This window comes from Argentina silus (genome assembly GCF_951799395.1).
Source record: "Argentina silus genome assembly, chromosome: 9".
Lineage (NCBI taxonomy): Eukaryota > Metazoa > Chordata > Actinopteri > Argentiniformes > Argentinidae > Argentina > Argentina silus.
The window spans coordinates 14,180,466-14,195,465 of NC_139663.1; the positions used below are offsets into that span (position 1 = coordinate 14,180,466).

At 49.3% G+C, this 15,000-nt stretch overlaps 1 protein-coding gene across 1 annotated transcript in view; it reads right to left on the reverse strand.

Annotated features, from left to right (window-relative positions):
* The window catches only part of LOC310809122 (trinucleotide repeat-containing gene 6A protein-like), a 33,859-nt gene extending 23,030 nt beyond the window's left edge, over nucleotides 1–10,829 (reverse strand). The window contains exons 1-2 of the mRNA XM_083676280.1: nucleotides 10,641–10,829; nucleotides 9,088–9,139 (exon numbers count right to left, since the gene is read on the reverse strand). The gene's annotated coding sequence lies outside the window, so the exon portion shown is untranslated. The remainder of the gene's footprint in view (nucleotides 1–9,087; nucleotides 9,140–10,640) is intronic.
* Nucleotides 10,830–15,000: the final 4,171 nt, after the last annotated feature.

Genomic DNA, 15,000 nt, shown 5'->3' on the forward strand with positions numbered 1-15,000 from the left:
AATCGAACCCACAACCTAAACGTCGTTAGCGCCATGCTCAACCAACTGAGCCACAGAGGACCATCCTCCAAGCCACACACACACTCTCTCTCTGATGTGGCCCCTCCCCTCTGATTGGTGTCTCCGAAATACATTTTACAAAGGCCACCATTAAAGAGGGGACAACCTCTGTTTTAACAGCACCAATGTTATGTTCCAACACACAAAATGTAGTATGACGCTCACTTCAACCAGAGTATCCAAAACGTGTTTCTGCATCTCCAGCCGTGATTGTCACGAACCACAGACGAATACCATTTTGCTAAATTGTCTGTTTGTTTAATTACAACGCAGGTGAAATCGATCCAAACACAGATTTCTGGAGGGACTGTGTTTTGGGAATGTAATCGGACCAGTGAACGTTACCACAGCAGGGGGGCCATTTAGGCAGCAGGAGAAAGCTGGCCACTAATCTCCTTATGAGATTACAGAGCTGAATTACCACTCTATAAACAGCCACTTCTGTGGGTCAGAGCCCCACACACACACACAACACCACACACACACACACACACACCTCACTGTTCTCACACCGCCTTGCCCTCTCTCTCTCTCAATCACTCTCACTTACTCACTTTGACTGCCCTCTCGCTCACTCTACTCTACTCACCTCACAGCGACAATCCCGACACACACACACACACACACCTTAGCAACATTACTTGTTCAGGTGGGTACCTAGGAAATCCTGTTCTGGAAAATCCAGATTTTTCCAGGGTTCTGGGATTCTGCAATGACTTTCCTTGTGTTGTCCCTGACTATCCAGGGCCCGGGGGGGGGGGGCCAGTGTGTCTGTCACACAACCCAAGTTTCCCCAGGTTTGAAACAGGGGTTCAAGGTTTCTCTCCAATCCTTCCTTTCCATGTAACTTTTCCTTGACCTCGCTAGCAAAAGTCTATGAGGGAGGTCAACAGAAACTTACAAGGAAAGGAAGAAGCATCGCATTTTCTTTACAATCCACTCTAAAATGACATTTCTGTAATTAACCACTTTTCTCAATATACCAAGAACATTTTAAAATCATTACCTCGGTTATTTAACGACTTGCACTTACATTTTCCAATACAAGGGAAGCAGGTGGGGTTTGTGGTTGCCTCTAGGTTGAGGTGTACAGCACAGCATACTGGTTAATAGGGCATAATCCCCATAAAAATGTACTGGCTTCCTACTAACAAGCAATCTGAGATTAATGATTACAAATGCAGCTCTCAGTATGGCTTCGGTTGCAGTTGTTGAGGATACTCGGGCAATAAAATAATCAGAATCAAAGACTCGGAATCAAAGCTCAAATCCTCCACTGCTTTCCTGAGTAGTTACGCTAAATGGTTCTGTCACCCCCAGCGAAGAGCTGGAGTGAGTGAGTGAGTCCACCCTCCCTCCCTCTCTCTTCCCTCCCGGGGGCCTCTCGCCCTCCCCTCCTCCACCCTCCTCCCCTCCCCCACCCCAGACCTGCTCTCTCTCGTCCCTGAAGTGGCCCAGCAGATGGCTGGCTCAACAACAGGGGCCTCCCGGAGCAAACACACACAAAGCCAGGGGTATCTGTTTATGAGAGGGGAACAATCAGCCTGCCGACACAGCTGAGAGGGCAGGCCCTAGACACCACCAGTCAACCACTACCACCTTACTACTACCACCTTACTACCACCACCACCACCACCGTTACTCAGCTGAGAGGGCAGGCCCTAGACACCACCAGTCAACCACTACCACCTTACTACTACCACCACCACCGTTACTCAGCTGAGAGGGCAGGCCCTAGACACCACCAGTCAACCACTACCACCTTACTACTACCACCACCACCACCGTTACTCAGCTGAGAGGGCAGGCCCTAGACACCACCAGTCAACCACTACCACCTTACTACTACCACCACCACCACCACCACCGTTACTCAGCTGAGAGGGCAGGCCCTAGACACCACCAGTCAACCACTACCACCTTACTACTACCACCACCACCACCACCACCGTTACTCAGCTGAGAGGGCAGGCCCTAGACACCACCAGTCAACCACTACCACCTTACTACTACCACCACCACCACCACCACCGTTACTCAGCTGAGAGGGCAGGCCCTAGACACCACCAGTCAACCACTACCACCTTACTACTACCACCACCACCACCGTTACTCAGCTGTGAGGGCAGGCCCTAGACACCACCAGTCAACCACTACCACCTTACTACTACCACCACCACCACCACCACCGTTACTCAGCTGTGAGGGCAGGCCCTAGACACCACCAGTCAACCACTACCACCTTACTACTACCACCACCACCACCACCACCGTTACTCAGCTGTGAGGGCAGGCCCTAGACACCACCAGTCAACCACTACCACCTTACTACCACCACCACCACCACCACCACCGTTACTCAGCTGTGAGGGCAGGCCCTAGACACCACCAGTCAACCACTACCACCTTACTACTACCACCACCACCACCACCACCGTTACTCAGCTGTGAGGGCAGGCCCTAGACACCACCAGTCAACCACTACCACCTTACTACTACCACCACCACCACCACCACCGTTACTCAGCTGTGAGGGCAGGCCCTAGACACCACCAGTCAACCACTACCACCTTACTACTACCACCACCACCACCGTTACTCAGCTGAGAGGGCAGGCCCTAGACACCACCAGTCAACCACTACCACCTTACTACTACCACCACCACCACCACCACCGTTACTCAGCTGTGAGGGCAGGCCCTAGACACCACCAGTCAACCACTACCACCTTACTACTACCACCACCACCACCACCACCGTTACTCAGCTGTGAGGGCAGGCCCTAGACACCACCAGTCAACCACTACCACCTTACTACTACCACCACCACCACCACCACCGTTACTCAGCTGAGAGGGCAGGCCCTAGACACCACCAGTCAACCACTACCACCTTACTACTACCACCACCACCACCACCACCGTTACTCAGCTGAGAGGGCAGGCCCTAGACACCACCAGTCAACCACTACCACCTTACTACTACCACCACCACCACCACCACCGTTACTCAGCTGTGAGGGCAGGCCCTAGACACCACCAGTCAACCACTACCACCTTACTACTACCACCACCACCACCACCACCGTTACTCAGCTGTGAGGGCAGGCCCTAGACACCACCAGTCAACCACTACCACCTTACTACTACCACCACCACCACCACCACCGTTACTCAGCTGTGAGGGCAGGCCCTAGACACCACCAGTCAACCACTACCACCTTACTACCACCACCACCACCACCGTTACTCAGCTGAGAGGGCAGGCCCTAGACACCACCAGTCAACCACTACCACCTTACTACTACCACCACCACCACCACCACCGTTACTCAGCTGAGAGGGCAGGCCCTAGACACCACCAGTCAACCACTACCACCTTACTACTACCACCACCACCACCACCACCGTTACTCAGCTGTGAGGGCAGGCCCTAGACACCACCAGTCAACCACTACCACCTTACTACTACCACCACCACCACCACCACCGTTACTCAGCTGTGAGGGCAGGCCCTAGACACCACCAGTCAACCACTACCACCTTACTACCACCACCACCACCACCGTTACTCAGCTGTGAGGGCAGGCCCTAGACACCACCAGTCAACCACTACCACCTTACTACTACCACCACCACCACCACCACCGTTACTCAGCTGTGAGGGCAGGCCCTAGACACCACCAGTCAACCACTACCACCTTACTACCACCACCACCACCACCGTTACTCAGCTGTGAGGGCAGGCCCTAGACACCACCAGTCAACCACTACCACCTTACTACTACCACCACCACCACCACCACCGTTACTCAGCTGTGAGGGCAGGCCCTAGACACCACCAGTCAACCACTACCACCTTACTACTACCACCACCACCACCACCACCGTTACTCAGCTGTGAGGGCAGGCCCTAGACACCACCAGTCAACCACTACCACCTTACTACTACCACCACCACCACCACCACCGTTACTCAGCTGTGAGGGCAGGCCCTAGACACCACCAGTCAACCACTACCACCTTACTACTACCACCACCACCACCGTTACTCAGCTGAGAGGGCAGGCCCTAGACACCACCAGTCAACCACTACCACCTTACTACTACCACCACCACCACCACCACCGTTACTCAGCTGTGAGGGCAGGCCCTAGACACCACCAGTCAACCACTACCACCTTACTACTACCACCACCACCACCACCACCGTTACTCAGCTGTGAGGGCAGGCCCTAGACACCACCAGTCAACCACTACCACCTTACTACTACCACCACCACCACCACCACCACCGTTACTCAGCTGAGAGGGCAGGCCCTAGACACCACCAGTCAACCACTACCACCTTACTACTACCACCACCACCACCACCACCGTTACTCAGCTGAGAGGGCAGGCCCTAGACACCACCAGTCAACCACTACCACCTTACTACTACCACCACCACCACCACCACCGTTACTCAGCTGTGAGGGCAGGCCCTAGACACCACCAGTCAACCACTACCACCTTACTACTACCACCACCACCACCACCACCGTTACTCAGCTGTGAGGGCAGGCCCTAGACACCACCAGTCAACCACTACCACCTTACTACTACCACCACCACCACCACCACCGTTACTCAGCTGTGAGGGCAGGCCCTAGACACCACCAGTCAACCACTACCACCTTACTACCACCACCACCACCACCGTTACTCAGCTGTGAGGGCAGGCCCTAGACACCACCAGTCAACCACTACCACCTTACTACCACCACCACCACCACCACCACCGTTACTCAGCTGTGAGGGCAGGCCCTAGACAATAAGAGTCAACCACTATCTTACTACCACTACCACAACCATCATAACTACACAGCTGAGAGGCCAGGCCCTAGACCCTAGGAGTCAACCACTACACAGCTGAGGAACATTACATTTTTGCCAATTAGCAGACGCTTTTATGCAAAGCGACTTACAACAAGTACGTTTGTGTAAAGTAAGTGAATCATCTATACATCAGCCATCATAAGAGAAAACAAATCTATGCCAGGACCAAGGGGCCATTGGCGGTCACAATGCTAGAAGAAGGAAGGGTTACTTTTTTTCTCTTTTTTTTTACCCTGCTGACACAGCTGAGGGGCAGATCCCAGACACCAGGAGGGTAACCACAAACCACTAATACCACCACCACCAAAACCAAGAGCTGAGAGGGGAACGTTCACCCTGTCGACACAGCAGAGAGGACACTGGAACCAGCCTCTACCACTTTACCACCACTATAACAGCCCCCCCCCACCACTATAAGAGCCCCCCCATCACCACCACCACTATAACAGCCCCCACCACTATAAGAGCCCCCCCATCACCACCACCACTATAACAGCCCCCACCACTATAACAGCCCCCCCCCACCACTATAACAGGGCCCACCCCCCCCATCACCACCACCACCACTATAACAGCCCCCCAACCAATATAACAGCCCCCCCCACATCAGCCACCACCAGGCCGTCGGGCCCAGACACCAGGAGTAGGAGCTATAGCAGCTAAACGCTGAGGAACATAACGCTTTCACTTCTAACAACAATCTCATTGCCGATCAAAGATAGTCACTCTTTCATGAATCATCAGTCTACTTTGCTCTGAAACGTTTACATGGCGGCCGAGCAGAGTCGACAAGGTGGCGCCACTGGTAGGTTCTTTGGGGTGGACCCTGCGCCTACGCTACCACACAGGCAACATCACGTTAAGTGTTACCAAAGGAAAGACGCTATTTCTCCAGATCTTACATATGCAGCCTCTGGGCCATTGCACCCTGTTGAACAAGCCCCAGTGCGTTTCTCTGACCTTTTAACACTAACCCTGCTCTTGAGTGCATGTCTACCAAGGTCAGGGGGGGGGGGGTCAGAGTTCACAAGAGAAGTGATCTCGATACAGGCAACAACGTTGTAAACACAACCATGCATCAGACAACCACAGGGTTGAATAATGCTGCATTCAAGTGCCACTCTGAAATGGGAAACTTAGAAAATGTTGTCTCAGCAACTCACGTACCTCCCATCTCAGGGTTTCCCCATTTGGAGCAGTCTAAGAATGATGGGTAGCTCGATGCAAAATCCTTCACTAAATCATGGTGGGAAGCTCTGTGTTTCAGAGGAGCACTTGAATGCACCATAACACCTAGGAGACTTCCCACACCGAAATGGCTGCAAGCAATAGCAAAGCCAAACAGGGGCACTAAAACGGCTCCTCTCTGTCATGGGTGACACACATCCTCACAAGGCGGTCGCGTGGCTAATTTACATACAGCCATGACATTTGCATCAATTTGCATTAACATGTTCTCACAGTAATTGACTGCTGTCTGGCACCTCCGCCAGGGAAATAGTCACACACCAGGAAGAAATGCTGGGCCTGTAGGGAGATCCAGGAGGTTCCCCGCCTCCTGGATCCAGGAGGTTTTCCCCGGAAAAACTCCTGGCCTCTACCCAAAGGGCTTAGCCCGCAGGCTAACAGGGTAAATACCGTGGCAACAGAACCATGCTAATAAACACACAGGCTAGCTACTGAATCACAAGCAAACTCTGCAGCCGAATAAGGTCTACAACAATAACAATATTTATATCAGGCAAATAACAACAGTGTACCAGTGAAGAACAAGCAAAATGGATCCACCATCTCTCTTCAGCAGGAGACAAGTAAGGACGTGCGTGTTCTCTTTCATTTTTTTCATCCCCTGACCCAACTGACATTAGTGAACGGGGGTGACTAGTAGCCATTTGAGAGATGTGCATGAGTGTATGAGTGGCAGCGGCTAGCCTGCAGGGGAGGCTGGTGGAGGTAGAAATCGGAGGACGGGCTCATTGTGACGCACGGAACAGAATGAGAAACGGTATCAAACGCACGGGTTTGATGCCGTTCCTCATTCCGTGCGCTGCGACGAGCCCGGCCTCCGACTTCTGCCTCCACCGGCCTCCCCCTGTTACTCCTGACAAATAGAAGAGGCTGACACTAGTGACAACAACTGAACGTTCGCTACTGAAGCAAACGCCAAATGAATCCGCTGACCCGGCGGACAGTGTAGGAGACTAGCCATCTGAGTGACATGCACATGCAGCGCTACGTAACAGGGCAAGGGCCAAGAGTATCAGTCCTGTGGTATTTACAGGGCGAGTTTTATATACTCATGGGGGAGGGGGGGGGGGGCAACGGTCACATCTCTGAAGTGAGAATTACACAGACTGACCTTACATATCCCTGGGTCACAAGACGATAGCAACAACAACATGCTGGGTGATTCTCACAATCTTACTGCGTCACGATCCGGGCTATTACCTACAAAAACAACCTACGTCACAACATCGGTCCTAGCGTAGGCTGAGGGGAACGTAGCTGGTAATGAGCCCAACCGACAGTGGAAAGCGGTCCAGAGCTGTTTGTGTGGCCACCGGCAGTGACGGTGTCTACTCGAATCTCGACCTAGACATTAACTAAGGCTGAGCGGAAGGGCTTGATTTAAGTTCTGAAGCTGTTGAGTGACAACGACCTTTGAATGGCGACCCAACTAGAGGTCATTTTAATACCTGAAAGGAGCCCTCCTGCACATCGCCTCCCTGCCCCACGACAACAGGTCATGTGACACTGCTGTGGACCAATCAACCTCCTTTACGTTATACTAGTGTAATTATATCCATGCATTACAATGAGCCTGTCCTCCGATTTCTACCTCCCCCAGCCTCCCCTGCTGGCCAGTCAGAATACAGTACAGTATATGAGCCAGGTTTTATATAATAATATATGCCATTTAGCTGACGCTTTTATCCAAAGTGACTTACATTGCAGTGAGTGCATACATTTCAGTATATATGGTCCCAGTGGGAATCAAACCCACGACCTAAGCGTTGTTAGCGCCAAGCTCTACCAACTGAGCCACAGTGTAATTAATACGCTGGTAAATTGGAACGTCACTGGAGACACTCGAACAAACGTTCAACGCTGCAAAACTGACATGAAAAATGTTCATATTTAGCTGTCAAACTTGATCCCAGCGTAATAAAATTACTGACCAGTGTTCATTATTTTGCTTTCCCCGTCATCCCAGAAACGGAGACAGTGTGAAAAACTGAGCAGGTTAGAAGATTTATTTTTCAAAAATTGATTTTCAGCTATGTTAGCGACTGGTCACGTTAGCCACGTTGCTTGTAGGAGTACACGTCTCAAACATAAAAATAAAAATATGTTATCACGGTCCAAAAATAGCTATTTAGTCTTTTTTTTTTTTTTAAACAGCTACATTCACAAGTCCCCTACAGAGCTTCCAAAACAAACTTGCTATGTTTGTCCCCAGACAGCTTTGTTGTCATGGCTTTCTTTGATTATGATGCAATCACTTTACCAGCGTATAACAGTGTAACAACAGTAGTCAAACTACTGAGCTCACTCACAGGGGAAATCAGCGGGTTGTTTAACCCAGAGAGCTCCATTTCACACACAGGGGCCAATAGGGAGGCTGTGGGGGGTGGGAACCTGAAACAGAGGTTGGAGGGGGTGGGTGGGGGTTTGGGGGGGACCCACTCTTTTGTCTCTGCTTATACTGTATGACCACAATGAGCTACACAAACAGCTCTGGACCAAACAAAGTGTGACAGAGGTTTTCATTTAGCCTGTTTTAAAACGGCACAGCTTACTCAGCAGTCCCGGCTCGGCTGCTCCGGGCCCTTCAATTCAAACGGAACTGCATGTGCTTACACAAGCAAGCAGCTGCTGCGACCCCCGGCTTTGCTAGCGGGCTCTAGTATACACTACACTCGCTCTCACCCCTACAAAAGGAAAGGCCAGGAGGGCACGCATAGACACACACACAGACACACACACAGACACACACACAGACACACACACAGACACACACACACACACAGTATGAGGGGAAAGTCAGATCTTTAGTTCATTAATACTGAGAGCAAAGTGATAGGTCAGAGGAGGAAAGAGGGAAGGGAGGAGGGAAAGGAGGAGAGAGGGGTGGAAACGGGCAACTCACCTGTTTTGACTCTTCAGTTTCTTTGGTGGCAACAGCTTCCAATTCCAAATCTCTGAAACAAAAACAAAAAGACGATGATCATATTTGACCCAACAACACAGACTCTCACCCGAATTAGCTTCAATATGCCCCATTATGGGAAACGCCAGAACTAGGTCTTTCTACGATTTTAGATTTCATGAACGCCATTACATTGACATTTAAACGACACAAGATTCAAGGCCACATAATCATGGAAATCTTAACAGCTTCATTAGAGAACTGTTTGTGACTAAAGCGACCAGTAATGTTGTCCTTGGGATGCAGAACTGTCGCCAGCAATGCGGGACAACTCTTGAACTTCATCGACAAAGCTTAACAAAATAGCAAAGTCAAACGCTGAAGACAACATAGTAGGCTACAATCACACTGAATGAATAATGCGTATGTATACTGTACTATGTTAGCCCAGCTTAGTTAGCCATCGCGCCTGCATAGTAGTCTAAAGGGAAAATGGAGGGCTAATGCTTGGGTCTGATCGGCCATTACATACTTAGCGAGCTGACTGCGGCTAGCGGCTTATAACATGCCATGGCCTCTGCCCGGCCAGGTGATTGTTCAAGAGCCGCTCGGAGCTCAGCTTATGTTGAGGAAGGCTCTAACTTGGCTAGCAACCATTACAGCAAACTGCCTGGCTAAATCAAAACGAAGGGCTGCAAAGCATCAAAAGGCAATCGAACCTTTGCAACAAAATAGAAAGATAGCTGTGTATCTGTCTATCGGCTAGCTGTACCGACAGAGGGAGTAGACTTGCCGACATTGAAGCATATTCCTGCGCATGAAACCCCGGTGGCTAGCTAACTAGCTTGGTAATACACCGGCTGGAGCAGCGGGATTCAGCGCCAATTACCTAACCCTAATGTTGTATATCAACAATGTCAAACAAGCAATGATGTGCATCGGGTTCGCTACTACATTGCTGCAGGAGCGGCATTCTAGAATGTGACAGTTTCGGCACCTGCACAGCCACCAAACAAGAACTTGCTCTACTCATTTATGTATTCAATTAACATTGGTCATACGATCAGATCCTATTTTCTCCACAATCGATCAACCATAATCAGGAAATGTTTGGCCGAATTTGTAGCTGGCTAAACGCCCTTCAATTCTGCATCACTGTGCAGCGGACTTTGCAAGCTTGACTGCAAGTCACACAGCGATACGACAACACTGTAGCGTTAGCAAGCAACCAAAGTTTCAGAGAAGGTCGTTCACACGGTCTAAATAATTATAAATAAAAAAGGCGAATATCTAACGTACTCCGTCATAACATCAACCTTATGTCTAACGTTTTCTTTATGCTTTCTTCTTGCTTGAAGGTTCCCCCTTTGCTTCTCTACAAATTCCACTAGGGCTAAGTGCTAGGCTAAAGCTAACTGGCTCAATGGCCAACAAACAGCGGGCAAACTCAACTACGCCAGGTTCTGTCTTCGGCTGTCCGGCTATCTAACCTAAAGGATCCTTCCAAACTAGCCATTCCCGGACTCGAAAAACGTCGCAAAAATCAATCTTACCTCATAAAATTTAAAGTGCAACAGAGTGGAAATGAAAGCCGGCTGTAAGGCTAAAGAAATTCAACGCATTTGCAGCATCAACGAGGGGAGGCATTCGTCCTGCATGATCGCCATTTTCTTCACTCGCTAGCTAACCTTCTTTGCTTTCCCCTCCTCCCCTTTGCGTTCGGTTAGCTGGGGAACAGCGCAGGAAACGCATTCACCACTTCCTCTGACAGTGACAACCAGACCCAAAATGGTCGCTGCTGGAATACACAGCATTGCATGAAGTCCTGCTGCAACTTCTTTAGAGTTTCACTGTTGTTGTTATTGAAGAATGTAAACACATGTTATCGTGTCATCCGTTATCTTTCTTGACTGCATTTGCTTGCCTGGCAACGACAACAACAACAACAACAACCTGAGTTCATTTGGGATCAAGGTTACCAAATAACTAAAGACAAAAATACGATTATTAATAGCATGCAATAATACACCCTTCTCATTCTAACGAACAGATGAGTTTCTGAAGTGCCTTTGTTGCCAGTCTGCCTGTCTAGCATGATACAATAAAAACATAATATGCAGTGATATCTCTTTTCAGTTTGTGTGTGTGTGTGTGTGTGTGCGCGCGCGTGTCTTTGCACTCACATAGCTCCCCTGGCCAGCTCTACATTTTTGCTGCATTGGCTCATACCAAGCTGCACCAGGGTGTCATCTCTCTCTCTGTCTCTCTCTCTCTCTCTCTCTCTCTCTGTCTCTGTCTCTTTCGCTCTCTCTCATGAAAATAAATGTGTATTAGAACTCAAACAACTTGTGTGTGTGTGTGTGTGTGTGTGCGCACGCGCAAGCTACACAAGCAAGCTACACAGCACACACGTGCAGGAGGGATTCCAGCATTTTGACATTAAGTGTCTCCTTTTACACGCCTGTTTACCACACATGCCTATGCCATTATGTAAGGAATCTGTTAATCCTCTCTCAAAGCCAAAGACAAAAACACCTATAAAACCAACCAACCACGTGCCAGACAGGACAAGGGAGAGGAGAGGAGCAACCTAAACAACATAGGGACAATGTAAATACAGTCCAGCGCTGGTCTGAGTCTGGAATCTGCCAACGTTTCACTGTGGGAACAAAGCACCAGGCCGCTGTTGAAAGAGCCCGGGTGCTGGCCACTGACGTGGCCTTTAGAAGACTGTCCACTGTGTGTGTGTGTGTGTGCGTGCGTGTGTGCGTGCGTGCGTGCGTGCGTGCGTGCGTGCGTGTGTGTGTGTGTTCCAGAACCATAATCTCTTTTCCTCTGTTAACTCACTGTCACAATGAAATGACCATTGACCTACCTGTAACGAAAACAACCACCTAGATACCTTATCTGTATGTGTGTGTGTGTGTGTGTGTGTGTGTGTGTGTGTGTGTGTGTGTGTGTGTGTGTGTGTGTGTGTGTGTGTGTGTGTGTGTGTGTGTGTGTGTGCGCGCGCGCGCGCACGTGCGTGCTACTCACTGCCAAGTAATGATTTGATATGACCAGGTAACAATGACAATGAATTGAGATAACAATGTTATCTAAACTCAAGGTAACCTAAAAAGACTGAGCAGCTTCTACAGCCGAGTGCTCGTGCAGTGCAGGGTCTTTTACACAAATGAATAGATAGAAAACAGTAGAGGCTTCTGAAGGCAGGCAGGCTCGTTGTAATGCATGGAATGGAATGAGGAATGGTATGAAACTCCACTGACAGACAAGCCGATGATTCATGGGAGTGAGAGTTACTTATGGAGACAGTTCATTTTACAGCTGACGAAGTTGAAATAATAATGATGAATAGTAAATACTAGTGTGTGTGTGTGTGTGTGTGTGTGTGTGTGTGTGTGCGTGCGTGCGTGCGTGTGTGTGTGTGGGCAGGCTAGTGATAACCTCACCAACATGGTGTGTTTGTTGCAAGAGGAAGGGTATGCTGACATCACAGAGGGATGCTAGGAGCAGCCTGCCTTACATGGACGCACGCACGCACGTACACACACCCACACCCACACCCACACCCACACCCACACCCACACACACAGGCCAGCAAGTAAAGGTGTAAGCCCGGCATTAGGGATCCCATTGATCGGCCAGCAATCGGCCAGTATTGACAAACATTTTCACAATCGTGATCTACTGATTAAAATGTAACGATTATTCAGCCTGATTACTGATTCTAACCTGATTCTAATGTGATGTAATGTTTGTATCTAAGTCGGAAACCAACTGGACTCAGTATGGAACTTTATAAACAAGGTTCATTATTCACCAAGCCCACCTTACCTTTATTTTACCACAAATAAAAAAGAAAAAGTGCTTACTTATGTCCTTCATGTCTGTGACCTATAATTCCCTGGGGCCTTAAAGGTGTACACAAGTATATGCAATATCATTCTTTTGATCGTTCTTTTATATCAATAAATGATAAACGTTGTTCCGTCACTTTGTAGTTGTATGATTGAAATCTTTATTTAATTTTATGCCTGGGTACAAATATGTTATCGGTATCGGCCGGTTGTGTTATGAATAATTGTAATCGGTATCAGCCAGAATTCTCATATCGGTGCATCCGTACCTGGAACTGTTAATTAGAATAAAGATCTGTATCACTGTAGGGAGGAAGTCAGAGGGATCGAGAGATTAATCCAACCTCAGTTAATCAAAACAGTGGAACACAATAGAAAATTATAGAATGTAGGTGTGTGTACAGATATGCTCCACATATGCTCTCCTCTGGCAGAGGAGAGAGAGGGGTTTTGCAATCCTCTCTTTGACAGTACTGTCCTTGACAGCGATAGGGCAGTGTACACATGAGTAGGAGCTATGACCCAGAGCCTACAGTTAAACACACACACGCACGCACGCACGCACACACACACACACACACACACACACACACACACACACACACACACACACACACACACACACACACACACACATATACACACACACACACACACACGTATGCAAGCACACACACACACACGTATGCAAGCTCCCAGGCAGGCAGGCACGCACGCACACACACTTGGACACACACACACACACACAAACACACAAACACACTTGGACACATACACACACACACTAGCCCCAGAGAGAGAGAGAGAGAGGGAAAGAGACCGAGAGATAGTATGTGTCCAATCGTGTGTGTTTGTGTGTTTGTGTATGTGTGTGTCTGTGTGTGCATGTGTGTCTCAGGGGTCATGGTGGTCAGACTGGGGCTGCTGGGATTGAGGAGCCTGGGAAACTGGGCGGCCCTTTGTACCCCAAGAAACACGGGGGGGGGGGGGGGAGGGGGAGGGGGAGGGAGAGCAGAGCGGCTTTGCATAACAAGTATGTGGCTGGGCCAGTGTAATTACTAGCACCTCATACACTAAAATACTTCAGTTCTCAATTTTTTTCTTTTAAAAACCATGTCTGAACTAAACTTTCCCTATCCTGACACACTCAGACAATGAAACGTTCATCTGGCAAGTTCCTGAAACACGATAGTCTACACATATACTAATCTATTAACAGAACTTCAGTTAGTAGATATTTAAAAAAATAAAATAAAAAAAAGACTGACTCCCTTTCACAGGTCATAAGCATTCCCATGCAGTGGGTCCTGTATGATTGTGTATTATTCCACATCCCCCATCTCTACACACACTTATCCCTACAATCTTTCCATATATCATTTCCTCACTCTCCTTCCCCCAATTCTGCCACAGCCCACCCCCACCACCCCCCAACCTTATTCTCTCTCTCCTGCCTGCCCCCCCGCCCCCCCCCCCCCCCCCCCCCACACGCCCTGCCCTACCCCCGCTTATCCTCTCTCAGACAGGGTACCAGCTGTGAAATGGATTTGTCGGGCCTGAATTATACTCTGCCTTCAACCAATTACCTGAACGTCCATCTCGCTCCTGCTCACCCTAGGTCCACACACACACGCACACACACACGCACACGCACACGCACACGCACACGCACACGCACACGCACACACACACACACACACACACACACACACACACACACACACACACACACACACATACACACTAAATCTCAGACAGACAGGCAAGTGGCGAACGCTGTCATCTACAGATGCTAATACACTCACATACACACACACCACCAGCTCAACCATCCTACACCCACACACCCACACACACCCACACACACACACACACACACACACTTACTATCTATTACTGTAGGTTGGTTATTTTCATCTATATACAAGTACAGATGCATTCTCTACTCCCTTGCTATAAGACTGTGGGGAACAGCTACTGAGCATGTTTATTACATTTGAGCTTTTATTGTCTACCATGCATTAGACTCGATAGTCCTCACTTGTTTGAACTC